The 21,039-nt window shown below is 49.3% G+C and overlaps 1 protein-coding gene across 2 annotated transcripts in view; it reads left to right on the top strand.

Annotated features, from left to right (window-relative positions):
- LOC147015392 (potassium/sodium hyperpolarization-activated cyclic nucleotide-gated channel 4-like) overlaps nucleotides 1-21,039 on the top strand; it is a 256,138-nt gene that overhangs the window by 167,879 nt on the left and 67,220 nt on the right. The window lies entirely within an intron of this gene.

The raw sequence follows: 21,039 nt of genomic DNA, 5'->3' as shown, positions 1-21,039 counted from the left end.
TTCTCAGGATAACATTGTGATTGTGCACCTGATAACCTTAACATGAACATCACATGTGAGGCCATCACATCCTCTGAGTATAATTCCAAGAGAATTGTCTCAATTTGTCCCAGGGATACACCCTGGAAGCTCTGCAAAGAATATGGTCCTCTAATTATTATTAACCTCTGCCATCGAAGATGGACGGAGGTTACTGTTTTCACCCCTGTTTGTTTGTTTGTTTGTGAACAGTATTACGGAAAAACTCCTGGACGGATTTCGACGAAACTTGGTGAGGGGATTAGGTATGGTCCAAGGATCATGTCACTAGACTTTGGACTTGGTCCAAAGTCCAATATGGCCGCTATTTTGAAAAAATATTTGAATTTTTGTTTTTGCATTTCTACATGTTTTAAGTGATTTCCAACCCCAAAAAAGAAATTTGTTAGAGAGAAAAAAAACAAAATTTTGCAAATTTTTTTCAAAAAAAATTCGATTTTATATTTTGGCATTTCTACATGCGCGTTGATCTAGTTTAGTTTATTCAATCGTGGTTCAGTAAAGTCTGATCCATTTTGACCTACAATGAATAGGATATCAGGTTCACTTAAGTGACCCAGCAGTACTGGCGGCGAAGGTTTTGCACTCGACCGAGTGCTCCCCCTCTAGTTTTAATATGAAACAACAACTAACATTTGTTCGAAATGAAACAAGGAGCTGATACTCTCTGTCGCCCACCTTTTGGGGGGTATGAGGAATAGATCTGTATAATGTGAAATCTTGAATGGGTTTTTGAAATATCATGGACACAAGCTAAGTTATTGAGATGGTTGCCATGGCAACAAAAGTCAGCCAATCACCACCATGATCTAATCAGGTTGACATGATGTCATGAGGAATCGATATCTGCAACATGAAACCTAAGCGTTCAACGGTTTTTGAAATATGTATACAGAAGTACACTTTCATGACAGATGATTGTTCAGTCAGTCAGACGGAGCTCATTCGAATGTCCCCCATATCCGACCTTGTCAGAGGGATGGGGGACAAAAAAAAAACAACATGTAGGGACAGCACAGATGAAGCTTCTACTTTTGTTGGTGTTGTTATCGAGAAATGGTGTTGAATTTCGTTGTGATGCAATGATCTTTAATTTTTGTCCTTGTTTCTTTAATTTGCAATTGTGAGCAATCCCTACATCTTTAAAAAATATATATATATTTTATCTTATTTCTACTTGTGCTATTGATCAATTGATGGATCATTTGCTTTGCCCAATTAATTTTATTGTGAACATTTACATGGATAATGTAGCTGGAAGACTGAATAAGAAACCTACTTCTATAGCATTGGAAAGCATTTTTCATGAACAGAAAAAAAATCTCGGGAATGAGTTAGGGAAAGCCGAAACATTTATTTCAGTGTGTTCACCTTTACAAAGGTCTTTCCAAAGAGCTGCCTGCACTTACTCGGAACCCGACACCCCGAATGTTCTAGCTCTCCTGCACGTCACTTTTTGCCCATCAGAAGAAAAATATATAAATAATCAGGTAAACATAATTAAAAACAAAAGTTTTGATGTTTTCAAAATAAAATGCACTATTTCAAGCCTTAAAAAGTAGCCCAGTTGCTGTAAATCAAACAGAACAGTTGCAGGCAGGAACGGCTGAAATCGAAAGCAATTTGATGACACATGAGAGCAAACAGCAGGCTCCTCTGGCTATCTTTAGCTCTTGTTAGAGACAACTTTGTTTCATAGTCCCTTTCACCTGATGCAAAGATCTGTTGAAGCACTAAATTCATTCATCGTTCATGTATAAGAAGAGGTTGTTGACACATCATGCTTGTATTCTATAAAGAGGCAGATTATGGAGATCAAAAAGAAAAGAAGATTTGATGTGGGAGGAACAAGTTGGAATAGAACACGTTGCTGTCCTGTGCATATGGTGTCCACATCACGTAACCATAAATACACTTAAAATCCACATTGTTTATACTAATTAACTCACATATGCAATTTAATCAATAACCGGGCATAGTGGCGTGCGCCTGTAATCCGGCTACTCGGAGGCTTGGGTTGGAGGATCGCTTGAGGACGGGAGCTCTGCGCTGGGACCGCGCTATGAGAGGGTGTAGGGCAGCCCGGAATCATGGCGAAACCCAATCCTTATCCCTGTGTCCTAAGAGGCGATCAGGGTTGCATTAGGAATGGCATCCGGCGTAAAACCTATGCCAAATCAGTATGCAGATCATAACGGATGATCCGCTGTGGCGACCCCTAACGGGAGCAGCCGAAAGACAAACAACAACATGCAATTTAATCAATAGTCAAGGTCTGTATGGACAAGATATCAATCAAATGCCGATTATGGCGCAAAAGATGCACTAAGATCACTTAATGTTCAAAGTATTGGAGACCAGAAAGATAGACTCCATGTTCATTCAAAATAAAACATCAATAATGAAGACATCTAAAAACCACCCATAAAGATGAAAACCAACAAGTATGCTTCAGTGAAGATGAGTTGAACTGAGAATTGCATCTGAAATACAAGCAAGCACACTAGTTATAGCAACGACTTCATTCTCCTGGCATTGCTGATGAGAAGGAATTTTAACAGGAACCCAGCTGAGATCTGTTTATAAGTCTCACCAAGAATCTGTCAACACAGAAGCATTAAAATGAGAATTCTCTGATCTGATCTCCTTTTGTAGATTCATCATGAGTGGAACCCCATGCAGCTGCTGTGGAAGTTATGGCCAACTTCGAAATTTAATAAGGACACCGAACCATGTGAAGGATTCTGGGTGGTGTGTAATATCCATGACTGAGTGCAAGCACAAAAACCTATTTCACTGCCTTGGTGTCTCAAACAGGGTGTCTCATGCTTGATGCTGCGTTGTGGCGGGGATAATAATGGGCTACTTATAGTCACCATGACTGCATTTTGACCCAATTTTTAATTATTTTCTCCATATTCTCATAATAAAGGTTTGTTGAAAATTTGATGACAAAAGCTGAAATTATTAAAAAGAAAAAAAAAGTTATGGCCTGGACACACACACACACACACACACACACACACACACACACACACACACACACACACACACACACACACACACACACACACACACACACACACACACACACACACACACACACACACACACACACACACACACACACACACACACACACACACTTTTTGCAAAGCCCCATCTTCTGCTACGCAGGGGGATCTTAGGGTTATAAAGGGTTTTAAGCGTCTTAGCAGTCTTAAGGATCTTAGGGATCTTAAAAGGTCTTAGGCTTCTAAAGGGTCTTAAGGGTCTGAAGGGTGGACAGGTTTAAAGGGTATGAAGTGTCTTAAAGGGGTCGAAAAGGTGTAAGGGCTCTAAAGGTCTACATGTCGAAAAGGTATGTTCTAATAGTCTGTAATTAAGAGCTAATTAACAGACATAGTGAAGGTCCAATAATAAGTTATTAATACATGTACTCAGGGTCCAACTCGCATTCAAACAGAACGTAATTAATAGACACACTCACAGGGGTCGACCAAGACTTCACCTCGATGAGGGTTCACAGTCCTCCAGTGTTTTTCACTTTTATATGCAGTATATAGGCAGTTCCCGGTTTACGAACACAATGTATTCTTGAAAACGTGTTTGTAAGCTTTATGTTCATAAACCAGAACAATGAATCCCCTTTAAATACATGTAATAAGTGATTAATTGGTGGTTAATAAGTGATTAATAAGTGATTAATATGTAATAAGTGGTTCTCGAACTTGAATAAAACAATTGTTTGCATAAAAACATGATGAAATGTACTTTTTAAATCAAAAAGGAATAAATTTGGGTGAATCAAACAGGTGTTGTTTAAGGGATTATGATGAGAGGTAACAAGCTGGAGGGGTTTGTGGTGAAGCAAGCCTCTCGTGCTGGAAAAGAATCCTGGGGAGAGAAAGCTTTTGATTGTACCAGAAAGGAACCCGTTGGAGAAAGCTTTCTATTGCACTGGAAAGGAACCCCTTGGAGAGAGCTTTCTATTGTACCGGAAAGGAACCCCTTGGAGAGAGCTTTCTATTGTACCGGAAAGGAACCCCTTGGAGAGAGCTTTCTATTGTAACGGAAAGGAACCCCTTGGAGAGAGCTTTCTATTGTAACGGAAAGGAACCCCTTGGAGAGAGCTTTCTATTGTACCGGAAAGGAACCCCTTGGAGAAAGCTTTCTATTGTACTGTAAAGGAACCCCTTGGAGAGAGCTTTCTATTGTACTGGAAAATAACCCCTTGGAGAGAGCTTTCTATTGTACTGTAAAGGAACCCCTTGGAGAAAGCTTTCTATTGTAACGGAAAGGAACCCCTTGGAGAGAGCTTTCAATTGTACCGGAAAGGAACCCCTTGGAGAGAGCTTTCTATTGTACCGGAAAGGAACCCCTTGGAGAAAGCTTTCTATTGTACTGTAAAGGAACCCCTTGGAGAGAGCTTTCCATTGTACTGGAAAAGAACCCCTTGGAGAGAGCTTTCTATTGTACTGTAAAGGAACCCCTTGGAGAGAGCTTTCTATTGTACTGGAAAAGAACCCCTTGGAGAAAGCTTTCTATTGTACCGGAAAGGAACCCCTTGGAGAGAGCTTTCTATTGTACTGGAAAAGAACCCCTTGAAGAAAGCTTTCTTTTGTACTGGAAAGGAACCCCTTGGAGAAAGCTTTCTATTGTACCAGAAAGGAACCCCTTGGAGAGAGTTTTCTATTGTACTGGAAAGGAACCCCTTGGAGAAAGCTTTCGATTGCACTGGAAAGGAACCCCTTGGAGAGAGCTTTCTATTGTACCGGAAAGGAACCCCTTGGAGAGAGCTTTCTATTGTACCGGAAAGGAACCCCTTGGAGAGAGCTTTCTATTGTACCGGAAAGGAACCCCTTGGAGAGAGCTTTCTATTGTAACGGAAAGGAACCCCTTGGAGAGAGCTTTCTATTGTAACGGAAAGGAACCCCTTGGAGAGAGCTTTCTATTGTACCGGAAAGGAACCCCTTGGAGAGAGCTTTCAATTGTACCGGAAAGGAACCCATTGGAGAGAGCTTTCTATTGTACCGGAAAGGAACCCCTTGGAGAAAGCTTTCTATTGTACTGTAAAGGAACCCCTTGGAGAGAGCTTTCTATTGTACTGGAAAATAACCCCTTGGAGAGAGCTTTCTATTGTACTGTAAAGGAACCCCTTGGAGAAAGCTTTCTATTGTACCGGAAAGGAACCCCTTGGAGAGAGCTTTCTATTGTACTGGAAAAGAACCCCTTGGAGAAAGCTTTCTTTTGTACTGGAAAGGAACCCCTTGGAGAAAGCTTTCTATTGCACTGGAAAGGAACCCCTTGGAGAGAGCTTTCTATTGTACCGGAAAGGAACCCCTTGGAGAGAGCTTTCTATTGTACTGTAAAGGAACCCCTTGGAGAAAGCTTTCTATTGTACTGTAAAGGAACCCCTTGGAGAAAGCTTTCTATTGTACTGGAAAGGAACCCCTTGGAGAAAGCTTTCTATTGTACTGTAAAGGAACCCCTTGGAGAGAGCTTTCTATTGTACTGGAAAGGAACCCCTTGGAGAAAGCTTTCGATTGCACTGGAAAGGAACCCCTTGGAGAGAGTTTTCTATTGTACCGGAAAGGAACCCCTTGGAGAGAGCTTTCTATTGTACTGGAAAGGAACCCCTTGGAGAAAGCTTTCTATTGTACTGTAAAGGAACCCCTTGGAGAGAGCTTTCTATTGTACTGGAAAAGAACCCCTTGGAGAAAGCTTTCTTTTGTACTGGAAAGGAACCCCTTGGAGAAAGCTTTCTATTGCACTGGAAAGGAACCCCTTGGAGAGAGCTTTCTATTGTACCGGAAAGGAACCCCTTGGAGAGAGCTTTCTATTGTACTGTAAAGGAACCCCTTGGAGAAAGCTTTCTATTGTACTGGAAAGGAACCCCTTGGAGAAAGCTTTCTATTGTACTGTAAAGGAACCCCTTGGAGAGAGTTTTCTATTGTACCGGAAAGGAACCCCTTGGAGAGAGCTTTCTATTGTACTGGAAAGGAACCCCTTGGAGAAAGCTTTCTATTGTACTGTAAAGGAACCCCTTGGAGAGAGCTTTCTATTGTACTGGAAAGGAACCCCTTGGAGAAAGCTTTCGATTGCACTGGAAAGGAACCCCTTGGAGAGAGTTTTCTATTGTACCGGAAAGGAACCCCTTGGAGAGAGCTTTCTATTGTACTGGAAAGGAACCCCTTGGAGAGAGCTTTCTATTGTACTGTAAAGGAACCCCTTGGAGAAAGCTTTCTATTGCACTGGAAAGGAACCCCTTGGAGAGAGCTTTCTATTGTACTGGAAAGGAACCCCTTGGAGAAAGCTTTCTATTGCACTGGAAAGGAACCCCTTGGAGAGAGCTTTCTATTGTACCGGAAAGGAACCCCTTGGAGAGAGCTTTCTATTGTACTGGAAAGGAACCCCTTGGAGAGAGCTTTCTATTGTACTGGAAAGGAACCCCTTGGAGAAAGCTTTCTATTGTACTGGAAAGGAACCCCTTGGAGAAAGCTTTCTATTGCACTGGAAAGGAACCCCTTGGAGAGAGCTTTCTTTTCTTCTTGTTCTTTCGGTTGCTCCCGTTTCGGGGTCGCCACAGCGGATCAACCGTCTCCATTTCGCTCTATCCTCCACATCTTCCATTGACACTCCAACCATCCGCATGTCTGCCCTCACCGCATCCATGAACCTCTTCTTTGGCCTTCCTCTTCTCCTCCTGCCTGGCGGCTCCATCTTCACCATCCTTCTCCTGATATACTCCGCTTCCCTCCTGTGCACATGTCCAAACCATCTCAATCTCACCTCTCTCACTTTGTCTCCAAACCGTACTACCTGTGCAGTCCATCCAATATACTCATTCCTTATCCTGTCCATCCTCCTCACTGCCAACGAGAATCGCAGCATCTTTAACTCTGCCACCTCCAGCTCCGCTTCCTGTCATTTTGTCAGCGCCACCGCCATCAAACCATCCGACATAGCTGGTCTCACTACCGTCTTATATACTTCCCCTTAACTCTTGCAGCTACCCTTATGTCACAAATCACTCCTGCAACTCTTCTCCACCCACTCCATCCTGCCTGCACTATCTTTTTCACTTGTCCACCACACACTCCGTTACTTTGGACAGTTGATCCCAAGTATTTAAAACCATTAAATTCCACACCTCAACTCCTTGCAACCGCACCATACCACCACCCTCCCTCTCATTTACGCACATGTACTCCGCCCTACTCCGACTAACTATCATTCCCCTTCTCTCCAGTGCGTACCTCCACCTCTCGAGGCTCGCCTCAGCCTGCTCCCAACTCTCCCTACAGATCATGATGTCATCCGCAAACATCATAGTCCATGGGGACTCCAGTCTGATCTCGTCCGTCAACGTGTCCATCACCATTGCAAACAGGAAAGGGCTCAGAGTTGATCCTTGGTGCAATCCCACTTTTACCTTAAACCGGTCCGTCATTCCTACCGCACACCTCACCGCTGTCACACTGTCCTCATACATATCTTGCACAATCCTCACATACTTCTCCACCACTCCCGACTTCCTAATACAATGCCACAACTCCTCTCTTGGCACCCTATCAAAAGCTTTCTCGAAATCCACAAACACAATGTAACTCCTTCTGGCCTTCCCTATACTTCTCCATCAACATTCTCAAAGCAAACATCGCATCAGTGGTGCTCTTTCCTGGCATAAACCCATATTGCTGCTCACAGATCATCACCTCTCCTCTCAACCGAGCTTCCACTACTCTTTCCCACAACTTCATGGTGTGGCTTAACAACTTTATCCCTCTGTAATTTCCACAGCTCTGCACATCACCCTTATTCTTGAAAATCGGAACCAGTACACTTAATCTCCACTCCTCCGGCATCCTCTCACTTTCCAAGATTTTATTAAACAATCTGGTTTACAACCCCACTGCCATCTCTCCAAAGCACTTCCATGCCTCCACTGGTATGTCATCTGGGCCAACTGCCTTTCCACTTTTCATCCACTTCATCCTTACTGATCTCTCTGTCTCTGTCTCTGTCTCTGTCTCTGTCTCTGTCTCTGTCTCTGTCTCTGTCTCTGTCTCTGTCTCTGTCTCTCTCTCTGTCTCTCTCTCTCTGTCTCTCTCTCCACTCTCTCTACACTCTCTCTCCACTCTCTCTCCACTCTCTCTCCACTCTCTCTCCACTCTCTCTCCACTCTCTCTCCACTCTCTCTCCACTCTCTCTCTCTCTACTCTCTCTCTCCCCACTCTCTCTCCCCACTCTCTCTCTCCCACTCTCTCTCTCTCCCCACTCTCTCTCTCCCCACTCTCTCTCTCTCCCCACTCTCTCTCTCTCTCTCTCTCACTCTCTCTCTCTCTCTCTCTCCCCACTCTCTCTCTCTCTCCCCACTCTCTCTCTCTCCCCACTCTCTCTCTCTCTCCCCACTCTCTCTCTCTCTCCCCACTCTCTCTCTCTCTCCCCACTCTCTCTCTCTCTCCCCACTCTCTCTCTCTCTCCCCACTCTCCTCGCTCGTCAGCACATTCCCATTTACGTCCTTTATCACCCTAACCTGCAGCACATCCTTCCCAGCTCGGTCCCTCTGTCTTGCCAATCGGTATAAATCCTTTTCCCCTTCTTGTGTATCCAACTTCTCATACAGCTTGTCGTCTGCCTTTTTCTTAGCCTTTGCCTTATCTCTCTTTGCCCTTCGCCACCACTCCTTGTACTCCTGCCTACTTTCTTCATCTCTCTGACTATCCCACTTCTTTTTCGCCAACCCCTTCTTCCTTATACTTTCCTGTACTTCCTCATTCTACCACCAAGTCTGCTTATCTTCCTTCCTCTGTCGAGATGTCACACCAGCTATCTTCCTTTCTATTGTACTGTATTGTACCTTCTATTGTACCTTCCTAGCTATCTCCCTCACCACTTCTGCTGTAGATGCCCAATCATCCCACCCATCTTTACCACCATCTAACACGTCTCGCCTCCTCCCTAAATTCTACGCAACACTCTTCCTCCTTCAGCTTCCACCTCTGGTCCATGGTTCAGCCCTCACTCTCTTCCTCAACCTCACCTCGAAAATCATTCTACAGACCACAAATCGATGCTGTCAAGCTGCACTCTCCCCTGCCACCACCTTACAGTCTCTAATCTCTTTCAAGTTGCATCTCCTGCTTAAGATGTAATCCACCTGTGTGCACTTTCCTCCACTATTGTACGTCACCCTGTGTTCCTCCTTCTTCTTGAAATACGTATTTACCACTGCCATTTCCATTCTTTTTGCAAACTCTACCACCATTTGCCTTTCCACATTTCTCTTGTTGAGACCGTACCTACCCATCACCTCCTCATCCTCTTTATTCTCTTCCTCAACATGCCCATTGAAATCTGCTCCAGTCACCACTCTTTCATCCTTGGATGCACTCTCCACCACTTCATCTAACTCACTCCAGAAATCTTCTTTATATTCCATCTCGCACCCCATATGTGGGGCATATGCACTGATGACATTCATCATCACCCCTTCAATTTCCAACTTCACACTCATCACTCGGTCAGACACTCTCCTCACCTCGAATACCCTCTTGACATAATCTTCCTTCAGGATTACGCTGACACCATTTCTCCTCCCATCCACACCATGGTAGAACAGTTTGAAACCACCTCCAATGCTCCTAGCCTTACTCCCCATCCACTTGATCTCTTGTACACACAGTATATCCACCTTTCTTCTCCCCATCATATCGGCCAACTCTCGTCCTTTGCCAGTCATCGTCCCAACATTCAGAGTTCCAACTCTCATCTCCACACTTCTACCCTTCGCCCTCTCCCACTGCCTCCGGACTCGCCTTCCCCGTCTCCTTCTCCTCCTTTGCCCAGCAGTAGCACAATTTCCACTGGTACCCTGCTGACCACCGGTTCCGGTGGCGGTCGTTGGTAACCCGGGCCTCGACTGATCCGGTATGGAAATTCGTTTTGTTGTCCGCATAATGATTTGGCATAGGTTTTTATGCCGGATGCCCTTCCTTACACAACCCTGGTTGCCTCTTCCGACACACAGGAATATGGTGCACCTATTCGAACCGGGGCATACACCGGGCCCAGTACACTGGTACTCATTTCACCGACCTAGGAAGGATGACAGGCTGAGTCAACCCCCTGGTGTAATTCGACTTGGTATATATATATATATATATATATATATATATATATATATATATATATATATATATATATATATATATATATATATATATATATATATATATATATATATATATATATATATATATACACACACATACATATACATATATACACACACATACATACATATATACACACACATACATACATATACATATATACACACACATACATATATATATATATATATATATATATATATATATATATATATATATATATATATATATATATATATATACATATATATATACATATATACACATACATATATATATACATATATACACATACATATATATACATATATACACATACATATATATACATACATACACATACATATATATATATATTGTTGCGGATTTCGCGCCCGCCGGCGTGCGAACGGCCACGTAACTCGAATCGCGGCACGTCGCCCACCGGACGGACAATCCAGTCGTGACCCTCTCGGACTAACGCCGGGAACCAGTCACGGGTGGACCTTTCGGTCTCACCGCGATCGAGCCAATCAGCCCCCGCGTGGGATAGGGTTGCTCGCCAAATTCGAACTACCTAAGTACCCACGCGGAGGGTAGACCGGGCGATCGCACCTCGCCGCAGGTCGACTTCGGACACGGGCCACTTAAGCGACCCGTTCCGTACTATCAGAATAACCGAGCGGTGTTATCGTCGACCTCGACGGTTCGATTAATTATCGGGCGTATTCAGCCCACTACCAACCCTTTACGTGAAGCAAGATGGGGATTCAATGGAGGAAAAGACGAAGCGAAGCGGGAGAACAGTTCAACAATAAAGCACATTTATTCTCGGCACACGGGAAGCACACAAATACAATTCCACCAAATGCACACAAAAAAGAAAACACAATTCCATTTACACAAAAAGCAAACATAAAAGTGAAAACACAGTGCAGAGCTAATACCGACTACCGAGCACACGGCAACACTTATACAATTCTACTTCACAGACGGCGCCGACAACACATACCCAAAACCAAGGAAAAGAAATCCCCTCAAGAATGAGGTAGGCCTGAGGCCGAGACCGGGTCGGGCCTACCCGTCTGGTGATGAGACGCGGAGCGGCGATGGCCCCGCAACCCGCGGGCCTCGTGGACAGTGCCTGGCAGGGGGTGGGAACGGGGCCCCCTTGGTCGCACTATCTCAGCGCGGGGGGAAACAGGAGGGGGTTGCTGATGCTCGGGGTATAGAGGATCTTTATTATGTGCGACGAGCGTCTCCACCTCGGCCAGGTCGCGCTGTCGGCCTCCCTCGGGTGCAGCTTCCTGCACGACGCGAGCACCCCCTCGTCTGGTGTCGCCGCCTTTCCACAGCTCCGTCCCCTCCGTTCCGACTCCAACGCACACGACGAGCAGCTCCACCGCCCGCGAAGTCTTGACCCTTTGCTTCCGACTCTCCTCTTCTTGACTCTCCGACCTCGTTCTGCTCCTTCTCTCGTTCCCTCTCTTCGTTCTCCTTTCTCGTTCTCTGCTGACCCTCTTCTGACTGACGAACACCGTCCTTTTATCCCCCCGTAACTTCGCCTTTGACCCCCTCCCTTTGACCTTTCACCTCGCTCCCCATTGGCCCGAGAAAAAGTGGGCGTGAAGGCTTTTTGATCCACAAATTTGCATATATCGATCGTTCTGGAGGCGGGGCCAATTCGCCCCTCGCTCACCGATTGGACGGCAAAAAGTGGGCGTGTGTCGTTTTTGATCCGTTTTTGAAGCAGAAAATCCGTGATTTTGTACACGCTGTTCGACGCGCGTTCTGCATGAGTCCAACACCGGTACCCACAGCGGGGCAAGAACGGTGGCGATGCTACGGTTGTGAGGTGTGCGTGAAGGTCGTGGCGGTTGTGGTGAAGCGGTGGTTGTGGTCGGTGGTTGATGTTGTGGTTGTGATCATGGCGGTTGGTCCAAAATAAAGATAGTAAAAGAAAAACGGCTATCCTGAAGAGTCGCAGCTCGCATAAATGACATGTATTCCCACTAGACAACGGGTTTGGGCCTAACTACACATGCACTTACCGAGATACCTCACCTAAGGGACCTGAATGGTGGTTTGCGAATCTGGTAACCACAACACTACCCCCTTCCCTTTTTACAGACTCGTCCCGAGTCGTCAAATTTTCGTGTGCCATCGTGTGTAGTTTTCCCCTAGTACATTTTACCTACGGATCCCTGAGTGCGACATTCATGGTATTCGTGTCCCCAAAATAAATAACCTAAGGGCTGCGTAACTATCTAAACAAACTCACTCACACGAACGACTTAAATAAAATTGCCGGCGCTAAGACAAACATGCCGGGGGCGCACTCATATTTACAGTACATCTTAACCTTAACTTACAAATTTTACACTAAACCATGGCCCAGGATCATTGAACTCTGCAAAAGAAAGCAGTTAGCAGGGAGCCAGGCTGCCCGCATGCAGTCTCTGGCTCAAAACAATGCAGGTGACAGGGAACGTGGCTGGCTGCTCACACGCAGTCCAAGGCCTTCCCTTTTGAACTGAACTCAGTGAACCACAACGGTGCTTGGGCTGCACAACGCAGTCTCCGTGCCAGCTCAAGTGGCACACGCAATGAGCACTACGAATGGATGCATGAACACAAACACGGTGCACGGGCCGCCACTGCAGGCCCGTGTTGTAGCTGCCAACAGGGCAGTTCTTGCAGCTTGCAAACTGTTGCTTTCAGATCCTGGCGCACATGGAAACGAACAGGGGGGGGGGGGCAAAGCAAAAATTGAACGGGGCTGGTGAACGTGGGCAGTGGGCATGGCATGGCAAAGGTGATCAGGCAAACACAGCCCGCAGAAGAAGGCCGCTGCAGGCAAACACAGCCGGCAGATGAACTGGCCGGCACCGGCCTTGACGAAAAACAGCCAGCAGATGAACTGGCCGGCACAGGCCTTGCAGAACACAGCTGCCGATGAAGTTGGCCGGCCTCCGCCTTGAAGCAAAACACGGCCAGCCGATGAAGTTGGCCAGCCTTTGCCGTTCAATGGAGGTTGGTGGAGGGAGTGCGGTGGTGCTGGCCACTTGGAGGGCGGGCTCGGACCTACCTACCTGTCTCCCTCCCAACCTATCGCCTTTGCCTGTCACTGTACATACCCACTCCCTTAATTTGTGAAAAACCAATTTAGCCCCAACTTATTTTTTTGTTGTTTTTATTTTTTACTTCCCCACTATAAATCGTCCCCTAACCCCCTTTATCGTCCTTGTTCGGCTAACCTATCCTGTCACCTAGCCTACTCCCAACCCCTACGTTCCCTTCCCGGAGGGGAACAAGGGAGAGCTAACGTCCTGTGTCGAGGCCCAACGAAGCCTCAGAATGGCCTCCCCAGAGTTCGGCGATCTAACCCAAAGTGGGTCCAGCGGCCCACAACGACAGCGAGGGGATGGATGGTGCGGAGGGGTACATCTCCTAATCTACCCTATCCATTTAACTGTTAAACTACCCCGGGGCTTTCAACAAGCGCCTCTCGCTTAAACTATTGGTTCTAACAACCCAGATTCCCGTCGCCTGTGTTGGTGTCCTCACAATTCTCGGCCTCGCCCCCAATTTTTCTCTCCGTGCCCTCACACGGTCTCCTGGCTGGGACACGTGGCTCCCTTTGGCAGGCACGACCCTCTGCCGAATCTCCGACGATGGCACCCCGGGCACTACACTGCCTCCGAGCCTACCAGCTCCCTAACACCAGGGAGTGCCCCCCATGGCACCTCCCTGAAACGCACACGTGGCAGGCCGGCCTCCCGGCCCCCTTTCCGAGGGTCACCCGTGCCCACAACACTGCCCACGCGGCCAATGGCGCCCGGGCCCCCGCACCAAGCAAGCGCACCCGTGCCCACTACTCTCTATCCCGGCCCCCCATGGGCCCATGGCCTACCGCGGCCGACTAGCCTGGTGCCCGGGGTACCCACTCAGCGATACTCACCTTTCGCAGCCACGCTCCCAAGCCCGTCAACAGGGCTCCTGCACCCCTCCAAATGGGTTTCGAGCCTACATTCCCACCAACAGCAAAACGACCTCCATTTTTCAATTTGACTAACCCAGCTAACTCACTTTACTCTGACCCCGGGGTCCCTTGCGGAGTCACTCCTCCCCCCCAATCACTCATCGCACCATGCATTCCCCATTCACTCCACACACACAGACCCGCTGGCCTCACTCACTCACCAAGCACATGCTTCCACTTCACTCTCCAACTCTTCAACACACTCACTCTGCCATCCTCCTAACTACCTCCCCTAACTAACTCGTGCTCCCACGTCGTCCCTTAAACTAAAGCACGTTCCTTTTAACCTACGTAGCTAAACTACGTCCCCTCTACACATCCACAAGTCTGTCTCTGTCTTCAAAAAAATCATTTTATTTCCCAACCTAAATCTGGCTACAATCCCTCTAACTAATCCATTCCACGGACTCCATGAGGACTTACCCCTGCCCCATGGAGTCGGTCTAACTAAGCTAACCCTTCCCCCTAACTAGTTTTCATCCTGTGCCCAGGGTAAGGGGGTCTTTCACCCCTTGCCCAGGAATCCTGTACACCCGAAAGTGAGGCTTGCTTTTTTTTTTTTTTCCCATGCGCAGCACCTGCGCGGCAACTCAGAGCTCGCGCACTTTGCACCTGCCCGTGACGTCATGCAGCTGCACGTGTTCCTCGTCCCTCCTTGGACGGGACCATCCGGCAGAGATACCCCTCCTGCCGAATTCCAACCCCACGTGCAGCCATGACGTCACCGTGCGCATAAAAAAAAAAAACACAAGCCACACGTCTCGAGGGGTTCCCCACGCGAACACATGTGCTTTGCCCGTTGGAGCTTTACACACACGATCGCGTGGAGAACCCGTCCGGTCCAAATCCGTTTACCTGCCTAACTTTGTCCGTCCGCGGGATCGGCAAATCCACCGCGTGCGTTTCCGGACCGGGACTTCACTCTCGCAAGCGAGCACGTGGTGGTCTCGTGCGTTGCACAGCACGAACCGCGCGCTCACCGCTGGGTGAACCCGGCACGGTCCTCGAAACAGCTACAGCCGCTACTCGGCTTTCTCTCCTCTGTCGCCGTCTCCGTCTCCATTCAACCCACGCACACCTGCGTGTTACGACGCACACAGTCCACTCCATCACATTCACACCGGGAGATGCGGCTGCGTGCTCCCGCATGCCAACCGACATCTCCCTCACATACCGCTCTCTCACACACACGGTCTCCCTGGCACATAGCGACCTTGCACACGGCCGTTCACTCACGCGTGCCTCACTACTCACACAAACCATACTACTCACACGTGGTGCTCCATTCACTCGCGCGGGGGCACTCACCCGCGGTGCCTCACCCACGCACGCGAGGGCACTCAACCGCTGTGCCTCATCCACACACCGTGCCTCACTCATACACGCGGGGGCACTCACCCGCGGTACCTCACTCATACACACGGCGACACTCACACACGCGGTCTCTTCCACACAATGTCCCTCACTCATACACGCGGGGGCACTCAACCGCGGTGCCTCATCCACACACGGCGTGCTGGGAAGCACGCACTCCGGCACCATACCACTCACACGTGGTGCCTCACTCATACTGGCCGTTTCACTCACACACACGGCCTCACTCACACACGGTGCCTCACCCACGCACGGCGTGCTGGGAAGCACGTACTCTGGCACCATCGCCACCACACCACTCACACACGGGGTCGCTTCCACACACGGTGCCGCACCCACACCCCGCACCACACACACAGGGACAACCACACTGGGGATTTGTGTCCCCACAAGGGTCTCCGGGGCCTCTACACCCCCCAAGCTCTCCGTGCACCCGTCCACAGCACTCGTCCCCTCAACCTCGCAAAGCACGACCGAACTCACCTGGTCGTGACTCGCCCTCAAGGGGCAGACTCCTCCCTCGTTCCTGGAGGAGGCCATCCAACTGCTCGCACCGGGTCCCTGCCCAGTCCGCCAGCTCACCCCCATTATCCTCCACTACCTCCGTGTGTGTGTGTGCGCCACTTACCCCCGTCTTCATCGTGTAGTCTTCCCTCTATCGTTCCCATCTCCGTGTCTCTGCCAACTCTTCACCCTTTACCTCCCCTTTGTCTCAACTATTATTTCTGTTGTCGTCACCTCGTGTCTCGTCTCACACGTTTTGGTCTCCCCATTTAATTCCTCCCTTTCGGTCATCGTCACGACCCTCGCCCAACACGCTCCACGAATTATTTTTTCACCCGCCTCCACCGCGGGCCTGTCAGCCGTTGCACCCCCATCCAGCTCGTTTGCTCCCACAGGTGGAGTCGCCATTTTTATCTCCCCGGTCACGGCCTTCATGCCCGCCTGCAGGCATCGGCCCATGTTCTGCGTCTCACCCCGGAACTTTTTCATTTCTTCCTTCATGTGCTGTGTATTCGCATCCATCGTCGTTTTCACTTCATTTGTATTTGTATCCATCTTTTCGTTCATGCCTTTCATTCCGTTTTTCATTTCATTTTTCATTTCATTTATTTGTTTGTTCATTGCCGCCAGCATGGCGCATAGCTGGGCCATGTTGGATGCACTCAGCTGAGCCGTTTCGGCAAGGTTGGGGAAGGGTCTTGGTGGAGAGGGGGGGGGGAGGTGTCATACACCGCGGCCGCTGCCGCACCCACCTCGGGCCCTGGGTTCAGTTGGGCGAGTCCGTGTTCCTGCACAATCAACATTTCCTGCTCGGGGATTCCATCCTGGACCATGGATCCTACACATTCTACATCCATTTCTAATACCCCCGGCTCCCGCTCGCCTTGAGACGCCATCTTGCTTCTCGTGAAGGGTTAATTTGAATCGTCGTAATTTGGAGGGAATCGGGGTCGCTTCTCTCACCCCCTGGACCGATTCCCGTGAATTTAGCCGGAGACAGGGAGAGCCCGTTTTCCTGTTCTCCGATACCAGTGCCGCGAGGGAGGCGATGAATTTGTATCCCACTCCTGACACCAGTGTTGCGGATTTCGCGCCCGCCGGCGTGCGAACGGCCACGTAACTCGAATCGCGGCACGTCGCCCACCGGACGGACAATCCAGTCGTGACCCTCTCGGACTAACGCCGGGAACCAGTCACGGGTGGACCTTTCGGTCTCACCGCGATCGAGCCAATCCAGCCCCCCGCGTGGGATAGGGTTGCTCGCCAAATTCGAACTACCTAAGTACCCACGCGGAGGGTAGACCGGGCGATCGCACCTCGCCGCAGGTCGACTTCGGACACGGGCCACTTGCGACCCGTTCCTGCACCATCAGAATAACCGAGCGGTGTTATCGTCGACCTCGACGGTTCGACACTATCGGGCGTATTCAGCCCACTACCAACCCTTTACGTGAAGCAAGATGGGGATTCAATGGAGGAAAAGACGAAGCGAAGCGGGAGAACAGTTCAACAATAAAGCACATTTATTCTCGGCACACGGGAAGCACACAAATACAATTCCACCAAATGCACACAAAAAAAAGAAAACACAATTCCATTTACACAAAAAGCAAACATAAAAGTGAAAACACAGTGCAGAGCTAATACCGACTACCGAGCACACGGCAACACTTATACAATTCTACTTCACAGACGGCGCCGACAACACATACCCAAAACCAAAGAAAAGAAATCCCCTCAAGAATGAGGTAGGCCTGAGGCCGAGACCGGGTCGGGCCTACCCGTCTGGTGATGAGACGCGGAGCGGCGATGGCCCCGCAACCCGCGGGCCTCGTGGACAGTGCCTGGCAGGGGGTGGGAACGGGGCCCCCTTGGTCGCACTATCTCAGCGCGGGGGGAAACAGGAGGGGGTTGCTGATGCTCGGGGTATAGAGGATCTTTATTATGTGCGACGAGCGTCTCCACCTCGGCCAGGTCGCGCTGTCGGCCTCCCTCGGGTGCAGCTTCCTGCACGACGCGAGCACCCCTCGTCTGGTGTCGCCGCCTTTCCACAGCTCCGTCCCCTCCGTTCCGACTCCAACGCACACGACGAGCAGCTCCACCGCCCGCGAAGTCTTGACCCTTTGCTTCCGACTCTCCTCTTCTTGACTCTCCGACCTCGTTCTGCTCCTTCTCTCGTTCCCTCTCTTCGTTCTCCTTTCTCGTTCTCTGCTGACCCTCTTCTGACTGACGAACACCGTCCTTTTATCCCCCCGTAACTTCGCCTTTGACCCCCTCCCTTTGACCTTTCACCTCGCTCCCCATTGGCCCGAGAAAAAGTGGGCGTGAAGGCTTTTTGATCCACAAATTTGCATATATCGATCGTTCTGGAGGCGGGGCCAATTCGCCCCTCGCTCACCGATTGGACGGCAAAAAGTGGGCGTGTGTCGTTTTTGATCCGTTTTTGAAGCAGAAAATCCGTGATTTTGTACACGCTGTTCGACGCGCGTTCTGCATGAGTCCAACACCGGTACCCACAGCGGGGCAAGAACGGTGGCGATGCTACGGTTGTGAGGTGTGCGTGAAGGTCGTGGCGGTTGTGGTGAAGCGGTGGTTGTGGTCGGTGGTTGATGTTGTGGTTGTGATCATGGCGGTTGGTCCAAAATAAAGATAGTAAAAGAAAAACGGCTATCCTGAAGAGTCGCAGCTCGCATAAATGACATGTATTCCCACTAGACAACGGGTTTGGGCCTAACTACACATGCACTTACCGAGATACCTCACCTAAGGGACCTGAATGGTGGTTTGCGAATCTGGTAACCACAACAATATACATATATACACATACATACATATACATATATACACATACATACATATACATATATACACATACATACATATACATATATACACATACATACATATACATATATACACATACATACATATACATATATACACATACATACATATACATATATACACATACATACATATACATATATACACATACATACATATACATATATACACATACATACATATATATATATATATATATATATATATATATATATATATATATATATATATATATATGTACTGTTACGAATTTCGATCGGCCACGTAGCTCGAATCGCGACCGCGTCGCCGACCAGAACAGACAATTCAGTGGTGACCCTCCGTGGAACTACCGCCAGGAACTAGTCACGGGTGGGTCTTTCGACCACACCACAATCGTGCCAATCAGCCATCTGCACAGGACAGGGTTGTTCGCCAAACTCGCCCTACCTAAGTACCTGCGCGGGTAGTTAACCGGGCGATCGTACCTCGCCGCTGGCCGGCCAAGGACACAAACCGCTTAAGCGGTCCGTTCCGTGCTTCAGTGATAACCGAGCAGTGTTATCGACGGACGTGATTATTTAGCGGGTGCTTACACCCTTCTACCAATTCCTTCCGTGATGCAAGATGGAACTTTCAAACAAAGGAAGGGATAAAACGAAATGGGAAACAGTTCGACAAGTACATTTATTCCACACTCAGACAAGGCAAGCACGTATTCACGTGCTTGAGAGAGGGGGGAGACAGAGGGGGGAGAGAGGGAGTGGGGGGAGGAGAGAGAGATGAAGACAGAGGGGGGAGGGATACAAACGGGGCGAGAGAAAGAGAGAGGGACTGAGAGGGAGAGAGAGGGAGGCAGACAGAGGGAAAGGGAGAGAGGGGGGAGAGAGTGAGAGGGAGGGGCGAGAGAGTGAGACAGAGAGGGACTGAGAGGGAGAGAGAGAGAGGGAAGCAGAGAGAGGTTGACAGAGAGAGAGGGAGAGGGTGGGAGAGAGAGAGAGAGAGAGAGAGGGGGGAGGAGAGAGAGAGGGGAGAGAGAGAGAGGGAGGGAGAGAGATGACAGGGGGAGAGAGAGAGAGAGAGGGGAGAGAGAGGGAGGGAGAGAGAGAGAGGAGGGGGAGAGAGGAAGACAGAGGGGGAGGGACACAAGGGGGGGAAAGAGAGAGAGAAAGAGAGGGGGAGAGGGAGAGAGAAAGGGAGACAGAGGGGGAGAGAGAGAGGGAGAGAGAGAAAGAGAGAGAGAGAGAGAGAGAGAGAGAGAGAGAGAGAGAGAGAGAGAGAGAGAGAGAGAGAGAGAGAGAGAGAGGAGGGGGAGAGAGGAAGACAGAGGGGGAGGGACACAAAGGGGGGGAAAGAGAGAGAGAAAGAGAGGGGGAGAGGGAGAGAGAAAGGGAGACAGAGGGGGAGAGAGAGGGGGGGAGAGAGAGAGGAGAGAGAGAAAGACAGAGGGGGGTACAAAGGGGGGAGAGAGAGAGAGAGAGAGAGGGGAGAGATAGAGAGAGGGACTGAGAAGGAGAAAGAGGGAGGCAGACAGAGAGACAGAGAGAGAGAGGGAGACAGAGAGAAAGAGGGGAGAGAGGGAGAGGGTGGGGGAGAGAGAGAGTGGGGGAGGGAGAGAGGGGGAGAGAGAGAGAGGCTGAGAGAGTGAGAGAGAGAGGGGCGAGAGAGTGAGAGAGAGAGGGGGCGAGAGAGAGAGAGAGAGAGAGAGAGAGAGAGAGAGAGAGAGAGAGAGAGAGAGAGAGAGAGAGAGAGAGAGAGAGAGAGAGAGAGAGAGAGAGAGAGAGAGAGAGAGAGAGAGAGAGAGAGAGAGAGAGAGAGAGAGAGAGAGAGAGAGAGAGAGAGAGAGAGAGAGAGAGAGAGAGAGAGAGAGAGAGAGAGAGAGGGGCGAGAGAGAGAGAGAGAGAGGGGGCGAGAGAGAGAGAGAGGGGGTGAGAGAGAGGGGGCGAGAGGGGGTGAGAGAGAGGGGGGCGAGAGAGAGGGGGTGAGAGAGGGGGGGTGAGAGAGAGAGGGGGGCGAGAGAGAGTGAGAGAGAGGGGGTGAGAGAGGGGGGCGAGAGAGAGAGGGGGCGAGAGACAGGGGTAAAGAGAGAGAGAGGAGGG

Source organism: Eptatretus burgeri, chromosome 12 (assembly GCF_056783735.1).
Source record: "Eptatretus burgeri isolate ZD-2024b chromosome 12, Ebu_testis_v1, whole genome shotgun sequence".
In the NCBI taxonomy this organism is placed as follows: Eukaryota; Metazoa; Chordata; class Myxini; order Myxiniformes; family Myxinidae; genus Eptatretus; species Eptatretus burgeri.
Note: the sequence above shows the minus strand (reverse complement) of the source record. Positions and strands in the feature narration are given on the sequence as shown.